The sequence below is a fragment of the Rousettus aegyptiacus genome, unplaced genomic scaffold (assembly GCF_014176215.1).
Source record: "Rousettus aegyptiacus isolate mRouAeg1 unplaced genomic scaffold, mRouAeg1.p scaffold_m13_p_3, whole genome shotgun sequence".
Lineage (NCBI taxonomy): Eukaryota > Metazoa > Chordata > Mammalia > Chiroptera > Pteropodidae > Rousettus > Rousettus aegyptiacus.
The window spans coordinates 149,646,848-149,665,082 of record NW_023416306.1 but is presented as its reverse complement, the minus strand read 5'-3'; the positions used below and the strand labels follow the sequence as shown (position 1 = coordinate 149,665,082).

At 44.7% G+C, this 18,235-nt stretch overlaps 1 protein-coding gene and 1 pseudogene across 5 annotated transcripts in view; both read left to right on the top strand.

Moving 5' to 3' along the window:
• The window catches only part of SLC8A3 (solute carrier family 8 member A3), a 156,429-nt gene that overhangs the window by 69,226 nt on the left and 68,968 nt on the right, over positions 1–18,235 (top strand). The gene's annotated exons all lie outside the window — the stretch shown is intronic.
• LOC118600617 lies at positions 849–967 on the top strand (annotated as a pseudogene).

The following is an 18,235-nucleotide window of genomic DNA, read 5'->3' as shown; positions in this document are numbered from 1 at the left end:
TAATCAATAGAATCTTGGCCATGTCACAGCCACTCTGACCTATGTGGGCCAGTGTTTTGCTCAGTTTCCCCCATCAGTAATTATTTTCCCTCCCTGAGCCCAAGGTGAGCTTTTAGGAAGAGACAGTTGATCTAAAGATAGAAAGCCAAATAGTCTTTTCTGGAGGAAAGTGGAGGGAAATATTATTTGAGCTTTCTTTGACAATGTCAGGGAACATGACAGACTGCTCTTCAAGAAGCAAGCAGCCCTAGGGCCAGGGTATAAAGTGACCTTGAGGTTGATTCCTCTGCATCCTGATGTGGACTTTATTGGACTCCTTTGGGAGATGAAGAGAAAGAAAGAAGTAATGTGGAGAGAGAAGGAGAATGAAAGGAGAGGGAGGAAGAAGGACTGAGAGGATGATGGGTAAAGTTTTTTCTTATGTCGAGTGTAATTGCATGTGAAATCACTCACCAGTGGGACTCGAGTTGGGACAGCTATGATAATTATAGTACAGGATCCTGACAGCTCTTAGGTGTGTCTCTGAGCAGCACGTAGGATAGTGTTGAGGTCTCTCTCACTGGAACTTGCCTCCCAGGACCCAGGGTACACCATCCACCCCAGAGCCTGTTGCTGATCAGGAAGCTTTAACAGAATAATTACTGTTTCAGAGTGAAATCTCATCTGCGGGCTCATGTGATGAAAACTACAAGCCTGTGGGTCCTGGAATACTCTAGATGGAGAAGCTTGTCTTGATGGCCTAGTGATCTGAAGTAAGATAGGCAGCACTCCCATAGTGCTGTCCAAGGCTCAGTCCCTTCCTCCATGCTGCCCAGAAGAGGAAGTTCGGTACCAAAGAATTAAATATTGTCTACAGCCATGCTACCCGGTACATGCCTGATCTTGTTTGATCTTGGAAGCTAAGCAGGGTTAGACCTGGTTAGTACTTGGATGGGTGACCTTCTAGGAATACCAGGTACTATAGGTGTTTAAAAAAAGAATTAAATGTTTTCCATCCAGCCTCACTCTGGTTTTTTCGATTAGGGCCTCCTGTTTTTTGTTTGTTTATTTGTTTGTTTGTTTTATCCTTATATTTGGAGATGCCTCAGCCTCGTCTTCATCTTATGTAAGCAAGGCAGTTTTCTGTCATCAAATGTGACTATGGTAATGGTTATATGCCATGGTTATAAGACAAAGGTGAAGGAATTTTGCAGGTATAATTAGGGTCCCTAATCAGTTGATTTTTAATCCTTGACTTTAAGGGAAATTATCCTGGGTCTGACCTGATCAGATGAGCTCTTTAAAAGATATGAGTCTCTCTCCTGCTGGCCTTGGAGAAGCAAGCCATGAGTTCTACAGCGACAAGGAAATTAATTCTGCCAGCAACCACTGAGATTTGGAAAAGGACGCTGAGCCTCAGATAAGACAGCAGCCCCAACTGACACCTTGACTGCAGTCAAATTGTGCCTAGACTTGTGATTCATAGAAACTGAGAGGTAATCAATGTTGTTTGTGTTAATTATTTACGCAGCAGTAGAAAACCAATACACACAGCTAAGGAAGGGCAGAGTCCGGGTTCAAACACAGGTCTAGCCGCCTCCAAAGCTAATGTACTTCTCCTTTATACTTGTCTCAAACTACTGTTTCCTACCTACCCTTCCTTTCATTGTTCATCTATCCTACAGTGTCTGTGATTCGAAATACCATAGAAAACCATTCCAAGTAGTCAAAATTATGCCAAAAAGTATAGTCAGTTCTCATTTTTTGCAGCACTCATGTTCCATAAAGTCGCTGAAAACACTGAACTAGTGAATACTGAAGCGTTGCTCCTGGGGGAAATACAGAGTTGGGTTTCTGTGAGCCTCTGGTCACGACATTTTCATAAGCCGATGAAACCTTGTTTTAAGTGTGTTTCTGTTTAAAGAAACCTTATTTAGTATATACTGTTGACTAATTAACATTAAACTCACAGTGACAGTACTATAGCTCGTGCCTGAACAAAGCTCACCTAACATGCATATTTTCTCCGTAAGGCACATCATGGCTCTCTTGTATTTAGGAACACTAGATAGCACTTCAGCACTATGCTTGGGGGCCATTTTAAACAGCAAAATCGCCAAAGAAAAACCACAATCAAAATGTGAAAAACATGGCACTAAATAGACCGCAAAAGGCACTTGTTTACAGTACGAGATGATATAAGAAGGCAGAGCATCTCCTCGGTCACCCTCACCTGGGAACATGTAGTCAGATGTCCCTAATTTTATCAACATGTATGTATGTATAACAGGTAGGTTGTTTTTTCCCCATCTAACCTTTCTGGTGTTTTTTTTTTTTTTTTTTTTTTTTAATGACTATTGAGGAGCTTGAGAAGGGTCAGAAATAGGGGCCCTTCTGTTTCCATCACTGGGCCTCATGAGAAAGCAGTCCTCTCCTGGATAAATTTCACAACTCTTCTAAGACACCATTAAAAGAGGGAAACTGAGCCACTACTGATAAAACCTGTTTTCCCATCACTCTGTAATAAGAAGCAAAATGTGCTGGAAAAGCCTCTTGAAGACAGAAATTCAATCCCCTTGGACTCCCCCTTCCTGATCTTCTTGCAGACCTAAATATTCCTGCCAACGGTAGTTTGGTTTGAACTTTCTGGCCATAGCATTGTGGACATTACTGGTCTTCCACTGCCTGTAGTGGGGGAGACATCCACGGTAGCCATTGTATTTTGAAGAATGCTGAAGGGGTGATGCCCAAGTACCTAGAGCTAGGTGTGGTTTAGCCAAATAAGATGGCTTTTCCTCTCTTTCTTCTGCCTGTGGAGGAGGATTGCAGCCAGCCCTAGAAGGTGGTGATTTTGAGACACACTTGTAGCGTTCCAGAGGACCCCTTGTACATAGTCTCTAATTTGAGCCTTGGGACGTGCCGTCTTCTGGTGCTGCCTTCCTTCTTTCCTTATGCTCATCTGCTTTAAAACTGGCTTTGCTGAGTGTCTGTCTTCACCCCTCCTCATTAGTGACATTGGAGCCCTTCTCTTCTTCCTACCCTGCTAACTACAGCTCATTAGAACTCAGTAGCAACAGCTGTGTGTGCCAGGCAGCAGCAGCTGTTAGGCCAAAACTGGGGCTGGGGATTTGGTGTTGGGCGACAAGGGTGGTGGAATGATTTTCTGGGGCAGGTGAGCTCATTTGTTTCTTTTGTCCCTCCCCTACTTCCCCCGCCTACCCACCCCATACGCACACACACTTCTACTGCACCAAAGGAAAACGGAAAACAATGATCTGTCTGGAAATGTGACTGTCTTCCGATACCAAGCCTGCCATCTGTGGGGGACCTTACTGTATCATCAGTCAGCAAAACAGAGCAGAGCCCTGTGTTTTAGAGCTGGTACAGCAGAGCAGCATCTCTATTGAGAGGGCTCCCCAGGGGAACCTATTTCCTTCATTAAGAAATTAAATAGCAGACCTGATTCCATATTCAGAAGTCATAGCTAGGTGCAAGTGTGGGTGTGCAGGCACCAACCAACCCGGCTGGCATCACTCTCTTTTCTCTGCGGTGACTTGTTGAATTTAATAATGGATATGTATGAAACCCAGAGTGATTCGAACTGAAGGTTTAGGGGCTTTGTGAAAAATCGATATGGAAGGGATTTGGAAGTGGATGAAGGATTCTTCCCTGATACTTCTATTCAATTTTGGAGCCAAAAAAGGCATTCACAAAAAGTAAAAACAAACAAACAAACAAACAAACAACAAAAAAGAACTGAAGTAAGGTTTAATCTGAGAATTTCTGCGTGTTATATGAACCATACCTTATAATAAGAATCTATTTTTTCACGTCATATCCAGTCAGCAGATATGATTAATGAGCACCTGATGAGTTTGGGGTGCTAGGCTAAGAGGGGGCACCAAATGTCTTTATTTGGCAGTCTCGTCGAGCTCCCCACCTATGCCAGCACTGCGCCTGGTGCTGCCATGTGAAGAGCGATATCAGAGAGCATCAGGCCTCGGAGAGCTTGCAGTTTGTCAGGAGACACCAAACAAGTGAGCCAAGAAAATAATTTACCATCTTTGAGACAGTCCCGACATTCATGGAGTTTATAGTCTGGTTAGGAAGGTAAAACATAAATGTGAGCATTAAAAAAACCAACTACTAAAGAGAGTAACAGAAGAATGCAATTGACAACCGAATTATGCAGACTACAGAGACCATAAAAAGTCACCAAAAGAGATAGTTACAAGCTGGGGACAATCCAAGAGAGTTCTTTTCGGAGATAGGTTTTAAGCCAAGTCTTGAAGGGTGAATTATTTTTGTTTTTTGCTTCCTATAAACTCTTGGTGTCAAATGGAGGTTAAAGGAAGGAGACACTGTGACAACCAAAGGAAAAGATTTCTCTAGAGATTTTTCTGATATCCAAATCCAGCTCTTTAGGTCTGAAGATATTCTTTCGGCCAACATTGTTCAAGTCCGTCCTCTGTGCTAAATGCTCCATCACACGGGGGAAATACACGGACGGTTCAGGCACAGCCCCAGTCCCTGTGCAGCTCACAGCTCAGTGGGGGAGAGAGACAGAAACAGGGGCATTACCGTGAGATAACTAATCTATGAGGTGGATGACTGCGGCGTCGTGGGAACTCACAAGAGGGAACGACCCACTGTGGAGGACGAACAGAGAGGGGCATGAGTACGGGAGAAGAATTCACAGAGGATAAGTAAGTAGCTGGGTGCTGTGAAATGTGTGCACAGCTAACAGCCATGTTACATTTTAGAGGCCAGATAGGAGGGGATAGAGCTCCTGGTTCTCTGCGGCGCAGAGGTAGCTGTGGGATTCTAGGACAACAGCAGCAAAACCAGCAAGTTGTTGTTGCTGTTAGAGCTCGCACCAGCTTTGGGATCTGGAATCCACCCTCCCAGGCATGAGTTCAGTTCTTTCCCGAGAGTGTGTGGTTCTCAGCCTGGCTTCTCATTACAGTTACCCAGAGTCCTACCTCCAGAGATTCTGATTTCATTGGGCTGAGATGGGGTCCAGGCATCAGTATATTTTAAAAGCATCCCAGGCCATTTTAACACATAGCTAGAATGGAGAACTACTTCTCTAGATTACCTATTTGCACTCCAGAGGTGCTCCCAGTGCCATCTCTCCATGAGTGGACAGGCTTTTTGTTGTAACAAATGGAGAGAGTCCTGCGCCACGGCCCTGGGTCCAAGCACACCTCCTTTAAGACTTCGTGCCACCATTTAGTGACCTTGGGGAAGTTACTTAAACTGCCTGAACTTTACAAATCATTAATTTGTAAAATAGGGACAATAGTAGTACCTCCTCATAGGATTATTGTGAGGTTTACATGAAGAAATTCCTGGTTAATAAGTACTCACACAGGTCCCAGGGGTTAGGCCCTCCACACTGAATGTTTTAAACCAGAGGGAGCAACCAGGTGTAAGGAATTTTATGCCGCCAATTCAGAAATCTGTGACCATTGTTCGGAAATAAAACCTATCTCCAACAGCTCTCATTTGGAGGATAAGTGAGCTGCAGAGGGAAGAATGAACCCCTGGGATTACCCGGAGGTGGCAGAGAACAGAACAAAGCTCAGGAAAACACTCGAATGTTACTCATATTTGTGCTCAATGATTAACTAAGGAAATGAGTACAGCCCCTAGACCAAAACTTTTTGGGGAAGTGTATGAGGAGGGCATCAAGGGTGGCTCTCGGGTGGTAATATTCCTAAAATTATAGCATTTAACTTCTGGTAGTGTACATTAATTGATTTATGATCCATTGAAACTAGGGCATATGTCCTTGGTGTCTCATTCAAAGCCTCATTAATCTTCCCACTAAGTCTGAGGAGAGCTTGTCTGTTGACAAGTACAAGGGTTTAGAAGAGGGCTGCATGAACTCTTGTCATATGGAAAAGGTCCACAGATTGAAACAAACAAAAGCCACATTTATGAGCTGTCGCTTTGGAGTCCTGTGTCTGCTATCAGACATTGGACCTGACTGAGCTCTAGAGAGCCAGGGAGTTCAAATCTCCAAACTGTCATTTATTAGCTACATACACTTTGTCATGTCACCTAACCTTTTAGAACTAGGACACCAGAGTTAAGACTATGCTTTGGAGACAAACTCAAGGATCTGAATCTTGAGTCTTTCCTTTTCTAGGTACGTAACTTTGAGTAATCTATAAATGATCATACTAATATCTAGCATATAGATTTGCTGTAAGGTCCAAATGAGATATTACAAGTTGAATCTACTTTGAACAATGTCTGTGCATATGGTAAGCTCTTGATAAATGTTAGTTAAAGTCACTCAACTAACCCACCATCAAACTAAAACTTTTAGCCAGGGCTGATGGAAAGAGTCTATGAGAGAACGCATTTAAAGCACCTAGTACCATGCCTGACACAGAGTAAGTGCTCGAAAAATTAGTTGTCATTATAATCAATATTATTATCATCATCCTCTTCTCCATAGGCTTTAGTTTTTCCCAGCTCTTTCCTAGACAAATATCTCAGCCGAGGCATAAATTTAACTGAGCCCCTACAGTGTGTGTGGCTAAACGCTCTAGAGCCTCTAGAGCATACTGAGAAGTGTGACTTTGTTTCCACCTTTAAGTAGCTTATAGTCTAATTAGGAGGAGATGATGTAATCAGTATGGAAAGGAAACTAAACATATGCAAAGCAGTTTGTGGGAAGCGCCCAGTGCTGCAGATGAGAGATTCGGCTAGATCTCGCTGATGCTATAGATGACAAAGGAGAAGGGTGCACCTTAAACTAGGCTTTCAAGAAAAGGGCTGAAAGAATCCGTGATGTACACCTGTGCCCCTTCCAAGCCCTATGCAAAAGTGTTATCAAATCCTCACAATACTTTGACGGTAGGTACTACACCCACTTTATAGAGGGGGAAAGTGAGGCTCGGACTCACTGAGTCATTTGCGCAGAATCCCAGGGTGCGAGACGGCAGTGCCGTTGCTGCCTTGCTCCTATTCCATTCTCTAAATCCCCTGTGGCGTCTGCCTGTGAGCATATCTGGAGTTCAGTCCACAGAGAGGAATGGGGAGGCACCGACACCTTCTAAGGTATGGCTTCTGGCAAGTTATTTTACCTCCATAGTCCTCAGTTTCCCCATCTGTTCATTGAGGATTGTATGTCCTATGTTATATGGCTGCTGTAAGTCTGCAGTGATCTAATTTATGTGTAACTAGTTCATAAGGCAGTCTGAACTCAGAAGGTATATTGGACAGTTTTATTTTTCACCATTCGCTGTTTCCCAGAGACTTATGTTGAATTGCCCTCTCTGTCTGCGGCATGTACCTTAAGCTCATACCTTAATGACATCTTGGACAGAATCCACGATTTCCTGGAAACTTCTGTTGTTAAAATTGTTCTATCCATCTAGTTTAAAGCATTAATCTCAAATCTCACTTGAAGTCCCCTCCTCCAGTGTTGGCCAGGTTCATGACTCAGGGGAGACTTCAAGTACGATCCACTGCTTAATTCCTCCCCACACCCTGGTCCTTGGAATAGCACCGGGGGGTGCATGGTCTGCCCCTAGGACCCCTCCACTGTGGCCCCTTTCTAGGCTCCAGCTCCTCTGAAGTTTTGGATCAGAGAAGGGGAATAGGAGAAATGTCTGGGGTTGTCACTCATTCTGGCTTCCATCTTCTATTGACATAGCCCTACGGGCACTGCGGACCCTCTGAGAGAGAAGCAACTATACTTCCTGTAGGCCAGGCTCCTTTCCCCAACTCCTCTCCCAGGGGGCATCCCTGTGCTTGATCCAGCAGCTGCCTTGGCAACTTCACGGCTTCTCCCCACCCTCTACCTTTGCGGAGCCATGGGAGCCTCTGGATTCCTCTTTCATGCTCTCTGAAACCTATAGGAAACTGGAGGAAGAGGAGGAGCATTAGGACATTACGTTACTGTCCCTCCTCACCTGGCTGGCTTCATGGGTCCAGCAGGCCACCCACTAGGCAAGAAGCAGTATGCATGAATCCCTGTGTTCTAATCATAACCCCTCACGAAATCTTAAGATCTCACCCTGGCTCTCTAAAGAACTCTGACATCTCTGCCCTGCCCATTTTAATGGCAGGACCAGTGAGGGCGCATAAATTATTGACTGGGAGGGAAACTCCAGCGTCCCCTTCTTGGAGGCATCCCTGATATTTCCGAACAGTCTCCTTAGTGCCCCCTTCACTCGGCTTGGTGGGGTGAGAGAAACACTTCTCCCCTTCATGAAAGGAGAGAAAGAAGCCAAAAATCTCCCCACCAGTCAACAGCTCAGCACCCCTCCTTCTCGCCTCTGTTTTATAGACCTGGAAGGGGAATTCCTGGAGTGGTGGCTCGGGGAGCTCAGCTGCCTTTTGCAAAGTCATGAGGGAGGTGTCTGGCCTTGACTGCTCTCTTTTAAGCTTCTTTGCCTCAGCTCTGCACTCCAATTGCCAATGTTAGGAAAAGTTCTGTCCAACATCCTGATAAATATGTAACACATGTTAGCACAGGGCCTGGCACTGGGCAGGTGTTTTCTAAGTGGTAGCCAACAGGAGGCCTAGTGTATGATTTTCCTTTTTGCTTAAACTCTGAGGTGGCTGAGACCATTTGTTTGTCCCACGTAGCAAAGTAAACAGAGCACTGAGACTATGGAGCTCTCTGCCCTGTGTCCTTAACCCACCCGGGAGTCTGGAAGGCACAGCATAGACCTGCTCATTCCACAAGCGTCCACTGGAGCCTGCACTATGCAAAGCACTGCACGCGGCCACAGAGACCATCTTTTCTGAACACATGATTAGATAACTTCAAGTATGGGGATTAAGGAAAGTAATGATGGTTGTAAGCAGAGCTCCAGGTCCCCACCTCCAAGGGGCTTATAGTCACAGCAATAATGGGAGAGGTTTGAAACAGGATTTAATTTGCTTGATCTAGATATGTGGTACAGTGGGCAGAGCTATGAGCTCAGAGCGGGAAGAAACCACTGGTTCAAAGAAGGGTCCATCATATCTAAGCTGACTGGTGGGAAGCTTGCGCCATCATTCATTTATTCTTTCTTTGGTTCAGTCAACAGTGATGTTCAGGTCCCTACTAGTCTAGATACTGAAGATGCAGCAGTGAATGAAGTAGATAAAATCCTTGCCTGGAGGAACTTATATTCTAGAGATCGAAAGCCCCATTCTCAGTGGCCATTCTCTTCACTGGAGAAACCACAGGCTGTTCTCCAGTCCTGGGGCTGATTGCTCCGAGAGTGGAGTCACACAGGCCATCAGGAAGTTCTGCCAGCCATATACCACCTCGAAGGCAGGGGCCGCAGGCACTGGCAGTGTGAGCAAGGCCACCTGCTACTCTGCTGCCCCTGCTTCTCCTTTCTGAAAGCAAGATCTCAGGGACCATTTGCCATCCACTTCTCCCTGCAGAGTGTTGGGGAAAGGTGTATGAGTGGATTGTGAGGCATGATGGATTGAAGCACTGTGGAAGTGAATCATTGCTCAGCATGGAGAATGAGGAGACTGGCTCAAAGGACAGGCCATGCTAAGTCATCCATCGGTCTCCCCCACAGAGGCGAATTAAAGATCCTATTTTTCCCAAAGAGTCAAATTAACAAGGTGCTGGAGGATTTCCAAATTGGAAAAAAAAAAATTGTTTCCACCAGCTCTCAATTAAGACAGACTGGTGGGTTGTTTTTTGGAGTAGATCATTGTATTTGGCATCCAACCCTGAAAAAGATGCGACGGCAAGGGGTTTATATTGAAAATGCATCCGCCTCTGAGCAAGTGGCACAAATAAGCATCACCGTGCTTTCAGAAGCAGGAATCACGCTTGCGCCTGGATACCAACTACCTCGATAGTCACAAAGATGAATTTTCACAAATTATGAGTTAGGAAATCGTTGCTCATTTTATAGATTGGTTTACTTCTGGATTCCTTTTAAGTGGCCAGCTCCCTCGGTACTTTAAAAATATGACTAGATTTACAAAAACTTGATATATAAACAGATTTCCATGATTTTCTTAGCATTAGCTGTGAGAAAGAACATGAGTTTCAAGTTTTAGTGGCCAGGTTTCTAATTCTATTTCTGATTCCAACAAAAGTATGCTATCGCCTACATTGATCAGAGCCAACATTACCCTGTTTTGTTTGAATTCCTGTCAGATTAGCTGAACTGGGCGTTTGGGGCGATCCCCATTAAGCGTGGCCTCATTGGTCCTCACCGTTCGTGGTGGGTGGTGTTGCCCTGCGCTGCCTCGGCCCTCCCACGCATGGGCTTTACCGAGAGGCACGCTGCGTCAGTTCCTCTCCAGCCTCAGTGCGCCATACTCTGAATAGGATATCGCCACCTAGGAAAATACAAAGGTACTTTGTCTCCAGCCCTCTTGTAGCTTTTTTCTGGGTGACAGTGAAGAAAAGAGTGGCTGCAGGGTCTGGCATCTTTGGACGGACCACCTCAGAGCCTATCATCAGGACCACTTGGCCAGCCTGTTGACCAGAGGCTATTCTGTCTGAGCTGAGAACACTAAAGAGTTAGAAGCATTACTTACTTCCTATTGTTTCTTTTCTGTTTTTCTTCAAGGCCTCATTTTTGTTGTTGTTGTTGTTGGCTTGAACAAATGGCAAAGGCCATTCCATTAAAGATGCCAGGTCAATGCTAGGTGCTAGGTTGCCATGCTAGTGAGGAAGAAAGCCCCTCTCTCCCTTGTATAACTTCAAAATACACCTGTTTGGTTTGAGCAGTTGGAAGAGGGGGCTGTAGCTGGGGTAAGAAAGGATTTCTTAACTCATGTTTTCTGAGCTTTTATTGAGTGTCAATCCTGGCAGTAAATTAGAATTCGAAGACAGTAGTCAGTGATAAGCAGAGAGGCCGAAGGTATTGCCAGGGACAGGCAGCAGGGGCAGGTGAATTGCTGGCTGCTCCCACAAAAGGGATTCGAAGGTCTCATTCTGTCATCTGGTGAATCCCCAGACGCCAAAGGATGGGCTGAGATTACTCGCACTCCTGCATCCACTGTCTCATCTCACGTCTCTTGGGACTGACTGACAATACACACTTGCTCACAGAGACCAGATATTCAGCAGCAAAGCAAAGAGCTGAATGTATCTGGTCAATCTAGATACCCCTCTCTGAACATCACACTGCCAGGATCTTCACCTGATAAGGCTGCCCCAAGATGCAACTGGAGAATGAGACAAAGGGCTTCCTGTTTCTTCCACATTTGCCTTAGCTACTTAGAGCAGTAAGTCGAAGCCACCAAAGTTCCACTTGTCTGCCTTCCTCGCACACACATAGTGGTGTTCCTGTGGCTGGAAGTCTGAACCCCTCAAAACTAGTCTCAGTGTGGCCATGGATTTGCTGGGTGCTTGACAAACTGCTTTCTTCATCTGTAAAATGAATTTGCTCTTCCATAACTGGTTTTTATTTTTTTAGCACTAACATCCTAGGATTCTCGCTAATAAACTAAAATAGAATATAGTGCAAGGGGATGGGCTCCTAAATATTACACTGAAGCCTGCAACATTTCCTGAATTCTCTACTTTCTCTGATGGAGGGTTTTCATTTCTTATTCGGTATCCTTTTTCTCATTCCAGTACAGCAAGAAGGGATCACCAAAAGGGGAACTCATCAAAACAAGAACAAGCTAATTCTTTCATTTTTTTATTTATTTCAATCAAATAGATGCCATGGAAAGAGGCAGCGGATCCAGGTTTGAGCTCCAGCTCTGCCATTAACTGTGTGTAACTTCTGTAGGTCAGCTGTTCTGGACTCCACTTCTTCCTTGGCACAACATATGGGCAACCTGGACGATTACTAATCACTCTTAACTCCTGCCTCCCCTCAGATGAAAATTTGCTCACTTGGGAACTTTCCCAGCAGACTTCCCTCTTCCTATTTAAAGACCGACCTTGACCCCACCTTCTCTTTTCTTCCCTGTGACCTTGTTTCATCCGCCATCTTGTTTCCAGTTCATCAATTATTCTCTCACTGTACTTATCGCTTTTGAACTATCACTGTGATCTTTACTTTCTTTTGTCCTTGAACTTCGACCTGATTTTCAGAGTGCCTTCCTAAACAATTACAGATGGTCACATTGAGTAACCAACACATCTTCCTTCATCAAGTGCAATGATCTAGAAAATCCACGGTTTCTCTCACTTCTAGCAAGAGAAATTAATGGCACTTGAGTTCCGTAACTTGACATTATTAGGGCCAGTGTCTGAATTTGTCCCACATGTCCTAATCCTTCTGTTCTATCTTTTAGAACACCTTTCCTATGAACCCATATCCTCCTCCAGCTCCATTTTCTTGAGCACCTACTGTATACCCTGTGCTCTAGCTTTTCTTATGTTCACCTTACTGATGAAGAAACAAGCTTGGAGGTTAAATTATCTACTCTGGGCCACAAAGTTGTGTGGAAGCTGAGTGTCTAACAAAGCTCTGTCTGACTCCAGAGCATTGTAGAAGCTCCACGCTCTGCCTCCTCTCCTATATTACTTCAGCAACAACTCTCTCCTACCTCCAACTCCCATCCAGACTTCTAAAATGTCTTTGTGTCTGCATGCCCCCATTTCCCTTCACACTTGGCCCTCTGCCATCTCTGAGATCATCCAAGGCTTCTCTGCTGTGTTCGACACTGTTGATTGCTGGCCTTTTTAAAGTTCTTTACTTCCATGCACTCCAGAACAAAGCATTCTCCTGGCTCTTCTCATTCTGCCTCTGTGTCTTTCACTGGCAGCTTGTTCTCCATCACACCCCAAAAATACTAATGCTCCTTAGGGTCTCACATTTGCTTCTTTGTTGTACAATCTCCTTGCTCTATTTCATGCACTCAGGTTTTGTCCGCAGTTTCTGTAGATAAGACTCAAATCTATATCTTTGGTCATATATTCCATTACCTGCTAGACGTCTCCACCTGAATGTCTCACAGGCATTCATCAGTTATGTTCCCCATGGAACTGCCTCTTCCTTAGTTGGTAGCATCATCCGTCACCTTGATACTAGAGCTAAGTAACCCGCGATTCTTTCACGCTGCCCTTGCTTTGCTCTGCATCCTATGTCCTTCTTCCTAACAACTTTTTCTCATAGACGTGTCTCAGGATGGTCTTCGATAATCCATCCCCTCTTCCCATCTACCTGTTACTACTCCTACATCAGGCTTTCATCAGCTCTATCTTTTTATATTACAATAGCTTCCTAAATGGTCTCCAGGTCTTTAGCTTGTCCCTCTCCAAGTCCATTCTCCAGGTCCATTCTCCACATAGTCACCAAAGTAAACTTTGCTCCTAGTAAGTAACAGAGCCAGACTGGAATGCAATCCTGTGTGAGTGCATTGACATTACTCCATAGTCAGGCCTCAAGGCAGACATGGCTAATGCACGGAGGCAGAATGGGGAATGAGCTACCAAGTACCAAGAAACAGTTACAAATATGAGCACTATAGATGACGGTTGCATTGATCAGGATAGGCTTGAGTGTACTACAGTAACAAAGAAACCCTGAAGTCTCGCCGGCTTTACACAATACGCTTTTATTTCTTGTTCATTAGAAATAAAACAAGAAAGTCTGAACATTAGGGTGCAAGAATACAAAGCCCAAGTAGGACATGTTGCCCTCCCTTACTTCATGCCTGCTTCATCTGGAACCAGTGGCCTCCAAGGTCACCATTCAGAGGCAGAGAAAGAGGGGCCACATAGGATCTTAAGCACTTTGACCTTGAAATAACACATTTCACTTTCAATTACAGTTCACTGGCCAAATCCAGTCACACAAAGGAGTCTGGGAAGTTTAGCGGAGGGCACAGATATCGAGTGAGCACTGTCCCTGCCACGGTGCTTCAGTGACATCTGCCTCACATCCATCCCCAAGGGCTCTTAAAAGATGTTACTTTGTTAAAAGATGTTGAAGGTGTGAGCTCGGAGGTTTCCTGGCATGCCTTTCAGTCTCTCCAACACAATCCCCAGAGCTCTTTCCTCCTTTGTGAGAGGGAATCCTGTGTGGAAGAAACACCAGTTCTCAACAGGGCAAATTGGCAGACGCCCTTTGAACCCTGCACTCCCTGGCTCTGGCCCTTGTGAAATTCAATTTTGTCTTCCCGTTGCACTCCCAGGAGAGCAAATGCACTGCTATGAACCACACCTGTGAAATGCACTGCCACGTCTTCTTTGCCCCAGAGGCAGAAAAGAGTAAGCCTAGAGATGGAGCAGGGAAGTGTTGGAAGGGAGGTAGACGTGAGGATGGGGGAACTCCAGTCACCCTCACTGCACGACTAAGTCCAAACTCCACAGCAGAGAGCAGTCCTCTTTTTATTAAGGCATAGTGCCTCTTCCAGAATAATTTACAGCACACAACCAAGCCTGCTGTGCGGCATTACAATTTGTCATTAAAACTCCATTCCTCTTGCCAGAGTAAATGAGCCATTTACAGCCAGGGCGCCAAGATGGACTGTTGTTATTTTTTCTGCCTTTGTTATTACGAATGTTCATAGCTCTTCTCAGAAAAGCCCCTGGGGATTCCTAGAGGGCTTGCCTTGCCATTCAGGTCAATTAGTCTGGTGTGGGGTGGTTTCCTGGATAAAGGTATTACCCTTGCAGGAGACTGCGGGAAACCAGACCCGGGCTCCTCCAATGTGGTGAGCCTGAAAGTATCACTTATACCTACATGTGCTTTCACACATGCATGCACACATGCACACTCACACACGAGCTCACATGTGCACACATATGTGCATATACAGGACAGAAACAAAGGTGGGAAACTCAGCATCATTTCCTTCCCATCTGGCAGTATTGTTGCAGCTCCACCAAGGGTGGGAACCTGTGGACCAGCAGGGAGATTTCAGGTGAGTCGCGTATCATTGAGGAAGGTTATTAATATTCCTCTTAAGTGTGTATATAGACAGGTTCAGTAGGTGGCTTTTAAATGTTTTAGAGTCTTCCAGGTCTCAGAATTCCAGCCCCAGATGCTCTTCTGGGCTGTCTGAGCCAGACAAAGCAGAGGACAATCAAATAAACAAGTCAGTCAAGTGTTCATTGACCAAAAGAAGGAGAGATTCCTCGGGTATCTAGAAGAGGAAATACTGCCAATGACTAAGGAAGAAGTTTGCCCAAATCTGAGGGTGACGACTTCATCTTATTTATCTTTATATCCCAGCCCTTGTCAAAAACATACTACTCTGGCAGGTACATAGAAGATGCTTGGTAAACCTCGCTTGAATTGAACTATGCATAGAAGATTTGATTCTGCCCTCAAAGAGTTCACAGTTTAGTTTCCCAGAAAATACATGCCCTCCTAGCTCTGCCTTTTGAAGTCTAGCCTATCTTGCAAGGCCGCTGGCCCAAATTCTTTTCTCTGAGTAAGACCACTAAGTCAGTGCCACCCTCTTTCTCTTCCTAACTAAATCTGGTTTACTTGAATACTTAATGTCTCCTCCCCTGGCCTGGGAGGGAGCATATCTGATTTTTCCTTATGTCTCCCGCAATGTCTAGCACAGCAGTAAAATGCTCAATAAATGCATTAAAACATTAGAACAGCTTACTAAATCTCTGCTTTATGAGTCACAAAACTTCTCTAAACATTTTCTTCTCTGTAACATAAGGATAATAGTATTAAGACCCTCTTAGAATTGCTGGGAGGATTAAATGAGATGATATGTGTGAAGCTCTGAGCACAGGCACCTGACTCACAGTGATACTAGTTACTGTGTAATGGGAGCCCCTAGGAGAGGTCTTCTCAGCATGATTCCCCCTCCTTGACGAGCAGGAATCCAGATCAGAGTGGTCAGATTCCAGGACACCGTGTTTTCTATAGGTACTTCCCTAGGAGTAGAAATAAGTTTTTTGGGGTTCACTCCATGCTCTGTTCAACTCTCACCCTCTACTCACAGGCACTGAATGTAGCCTCTAGAAGGGTGTGATCTGAGATTGGTTTGAGTGTAGAGGGGAATTATATTTAGATCTGCCCTGGAGAGGAAAATGTGCCTCCCCAAGGTCTGTCTAGCCTAGTATAGAGGAATTACACATGGGTATTTAGGGCCAGAGCCCAAGCTAATAATGAGCCCACTTCATACACACAGCCACCTCCCACTACCACCACCACCACGGCTGTGCCTGTCACTACAACAGAGGGTAATAACCTGGCGATAACACTGGCAAATGTCAAGGCACCCTGATGTTCAGACTTCCTTGGTGCTCTGCATGAGCTTTTAAACCGGTAGGGAAAGAAAACTGTTATACTGACACACATCTCATGAAAGACAGGTGGTAGGAGCCAAAATAGAGGCACAAAGGAAAAATACAGGGTAGAAGGATTTTTAACAGCCTGAGGCCTGGCCCATTGATTGGGAGAAAGAAAACATGTTAAAAGAGGCCACCCTATAACCACATATTCCTTTTTTTTCTTCATGGTTTTGCTTTTTACACTGCTGCTCCTAACATCTTTTTATCACAGTCTTAATAACCAGCATGTCATCAATTTAACTTAAAAATGTTAAAAGGCTTTGCTCTGGGAGAATGTGTGAGATGGGAGATGTCTTCATTACAGAAGTGAGTCTTAAAGAAGTAGGAATTATATAGATGTCTAACCAATGTACTGTATACTTGAAACCAATTAAAATAAATAAATTTTAAAAATAAAAAAAAAAGGTAGGGTTTTGCTAAGGTGACATGGAAGGAAGGACATTTCTGGTCAAGAGAAGGAATTCCAGGGCCGATTGAGGAAGGAGTGAGGAGTGAAATGTGGCCGGAGCAGGGTGTAGAGTGAAAGAACTTCAGAGTATGATCGAATTGTAGACTGCCTTGACAATAGGCTGAAGGGTTTGGATATTACTCTATAGGCCGTAAAGCAACCACGAAAGCTCATTTTGAATAAGAAAATGACAGACAGATCTGTGTTCTTGAAGGGTTAGTCTGCTAGAAATATGGAAGACAGATAAGGGACAGATAGAGAAAATCCAGAAAGAGGGCCACCATTTAAGGAACTATCACAGTAATGCGGGTGAAGGATGATGGGGCCTGGATATATCTATTGAAATAGCTAGATTTAGATGGATAATAAGGCATTCTATGATGAGAACCGATAGGTTTGGAGACTGAGTTGCACTACAGAGGGAAAATAAGAGGGTGGTCAAAGATGACTGTCCAGTTTCAATCCAGCACGACTGAATGGATACGACTGCCTTTAAGTAAGATGGAAAATCTAAAAGTGGGAAACAAGTTTGTGAGGTATTTGGGGATTAATGATGAGTTCCATTTGGGGCATGTTGTTTTTGAGACATTAATGGGAAATCCATGGGAAAACGTTCTAGACAAATGGAAATATGGACTCGGCATTCAGGATAGGTTTAGGGTAAGAGTCATGAGAGTAGAGAATAGATTGAAGACACAGGGGTAGATGAGATCACCAAAGAGGAGAATTTAGAATTTAAAGAAGATGCCAAAGGCAAACTCTGCACTGTCCTTTCTCCTCGTGGTTCTTTTCAGACCTGAGCATAAACCATCAGAGTGTCACGATGCTAACACCACCTACTGAGTGACCATGGGCAAGTCTCTTCTCTGTAAGGGCCTGATTTCCTCGGCTATCAAATCAGGGTTTGGACTGGTTGATCCACATTCTGGGAAGCCATGTTTAGAGAGAATGTGACAATGTGGCTGCTATCAGAGAAGGCCATTCTCAGGCAAAACTGATCAAAGTATATATAGCACAGGGAGGACGCTTTCTGGTGCTGGTCCCAGATACGCAGGACTCAGCTTAACTCATAGCTATCACTATCGACAGCCTTCAGCTACCTCTGATCACATTCACAGAGAGAGAAACAATTAGAGTTGGGAGTTAACCTGTGGGAGATAGCCAAACAACACTCCGTCTGTAAGACCTGTCAATCCGCCACTACTATTCCCGGGCAGTTCAGAAAGTGCCTGCTCAGCACACAATGCCCAAATATCTGACCTTTACCAAGTCCACATGCACGTCTTCTATGGACCTAGTCTCAGCACCGTCCAGATTCTGTTTCCAAAGAACACAACATTTGGTTCTTCATTGTAGATGTCTGGGATTCGGTTTACTTTCTCTCTCTCCTCCACCACCATTCCCAATCATTTCTGCCTTCTTCTAGTCTAATTAGCATGTAAATTACTCGGGAATGAATTTGGGAGCCATTACTAGGGGGATAGAAGGCATGATGGGAAGGGTGGAAGATGTTTCTTGCTACTTCCTGCTGTGCTCAGCAATTAGAAGGCATCTTGGGAGCCCCTCCCTGTGGCCAGGAATTGGTCGCGGCATGA